This window comes from Salmo salar, unplaced genomic scaffold (genome assembly GCF_905237065.1).
Source record: "Salmo salar unplaced genomic scaffold, Ssal_v3.1, whole genome shotgun sequence".
NCBI classification, from domain to species: Eukaryota; Metazoa; Chordata; class Actinopteri; order Salmoniformes; family Salmonidae; genus Salmo; species Salmo salar.
In genome coordinates, this window is record NW_025548021.1 from 161692 (window position 1) to 164143 (window position 2452).

Consider the following 2452-nt stretch of genomic DNA (forward strand, 5'->3'; position numbering starts at 1 on the left):
ATGTTTGAGAAATTGAAGTAATAGGATTTTGAAGATTTTGAAAATCGCGCCACAGGCTGCAAGTGGCTGTTACGTAGGTGGGACGAATTCGTCCCGCCGGTCCCATAGAGGTTAAATGCACCCATTCAGGATCTGGTGTTCAGCTGGGATACTGGTATATTAACACATTTTGCAGGCCAAAACTCCATCCCACCAAAACAGGCTGAAAAGTCAAGTGGTGTTTTCAAACAGCTGTTACACTAAAAGGGCATTATCATTTTCGAATTTCACAGTATTATTACATCATAATGTGAAAATATATATGAAAACACAGGAATATCACATTTACCTGGGCCTTAAAACATTCTCCACTTGAAATTGGGGCAAATGCTTAATACATTTGAAATAACGAATACTTAATTAAAATGGGGGGGAAATTACATTATACCTTAAGTTATTACATTATAATGAGTTATTACAGAAATGTTTGGTTATTACATTATAATTTGCAGTATGCCTGTCGGGCCCTTCACTCCTAGTGCCACTGACAAGGGGCCAATGTGTCACTAGAGGAAAAACTGATAAAAAACTAATGACTGTCTCATGTTGAATGTCCAAGTCAGTATCATGCATTTACTGCTCAAGTTATTCCATATACTTTGACTAGTCTAGTCATTCCATAAATGTTTTTGTGTATTGTACCTTGACTAATCAAATTCTTCCATGTATTAAAACAACAGTTTGGTGTGTTATTAATTGATCAATCAAGTCGTTCTGTACATTTCACCTGTTTTATTGACAATATTAACCTGACATCATTCCATAAAAAACATTCTCTGTCAGATCCATCATCCCTTCTGTTTAGCCAGATAATACTTCCTGCTGACCAGCCAATCACATCAAAGTGCTGTTTGCTGCCTGGTGTGCTCTCTGGGGAGGCCATCCCTATGATCAAAAGACGTTGAAAATACATATATACAACAACAAAAAATGTCAATTTTGCTCACTGGGATCCTTCCAAATCTCCTTCAGTTGATCTTGAGCGAAGCCTGGACATCGAAGGATACCGCTGTGGAGCCCTGGTTGGTGGTGATCACGGGTCAATGCTGTTTCACATTGACGTTAACACAGGATCCTGGATGGTACTTCCTGAATGAGAAGAATCAGAGGGGGTTGGTTAGGTTGGAAATGTCATTACATGTTATCAGCTGTAACATTGTCTTAACAGTGATGAATACCAAGTGCTGTACAGGACTTACAACACATTGAGATAGTACTGAAGCTTTGTGATGGGAAGATGTGGCTGTTACTGCAGTGGTGTGGAGGCTGCATTGTGGGGCCTGGTGGACTGACAGAGTTGGTGGGATGAGATGGGGGAGTCTGGAGGTCAAAACATGATGAACAAACAAAACAAGAAAGCTTCAGAAATACTGATTTAATACCAACTGTTAAAGTCTAACAAATATATGTCAGGAATCTTTAAACAGTTTGTTACGATAAAAAAAGATTTACAACAGGTAAAACTGGGATCAGCTGGATTAGACTGAAGGAAAGTATGGTTGACTCAAATGTAATTTGTTAAGCAGTTGTGTTCCTTGTTGGCAGTGGAAGTTGGAACACACATCACCTCAATCATAACACCTACAGAACATTCTGCTACTTGTAAATCAAGTTCCTCTAGATCTAGGATATGTGTTCAGTGTAACAGAGGTAGTATCACGTTGGCATTGGTGTCACTGGAGAAGAATCTGTACTTACCTGCTCTGTGGCCCCGCCTGGTTCCTCCCAGAAGTGGAGGTGGAACAACGTGGGGGATAATGGGGGGATGGTGATACCAGCCGCTCAACAACAGCCCAGCAGGCAGTTCTGGGAAACAGATGAACATTTCTGAGAAGTCACACCCTTAACTTGACATACTGTCTTTATGATTGATTGGTTATGTACAAGCTATGCTATGCAGATGCAGCATTCAGTGGGCTGAATAAACTTGGTTTTAGCTTTTCTCTGCATCCGTTTGAGTTCATACTCTGTTCACAACCTAACACCTTGCTTCAATGTAATTACTTTAAGGCCTAAATGTTCTTATTCATCTTCAGAATTAGAATTACATTAACCTTGTTTTCACATTAAACTAACATAAAGAAAAGGGTGGTGACATGTTCTAATCTTCCCATGCAGTCACATGATGACCAACACAAGCAGTATCTGTAACAGCACCGTTTCTAGACAGACAACAGAGGATGTTCATGATGTTTTGATAAACAGACTATTAGAATTAGAATATAGATTAACATAAACTTTACCTCTTCAGTTAACTTTCATAATAAATGCTCAAAATGGGTTTTGAAAGAATCTTCACCTCCACAAATGAAGTATTAAAAACACTTGAGAAGCTGTCATTGTGAACAGATTAAATTTGTGAAATGCACTCATTTGCGATCTGGTGTTACACTAAGATGATTGAGCTACACTA

The 2452-nt window shown here is 39.0% G+C and overlaps 1 long non-coding RNA gene across 1 annotated transcript; it reads right to left on the reverse strand.

Moving 5' to 3' along the window:
- Positions 1-740: 740 nt before the first annotated feature.
- Positions 741-1803, reverse strand: LOC123723941 (uncharacterized). The gene is made up of 3 exons (XR_006763289.1): positions 1738-1803; positions 1239-1359; positions 741-1128 (listed from the first exon to the last, which is right to left on the reverse strand). It is a non-coding gene; the product is annotated as an uncharacterized lncRNA (long non-coding RNA).
- Between the last annotated feature and the right edge of the window lie 649 nt (positions 1804-2452).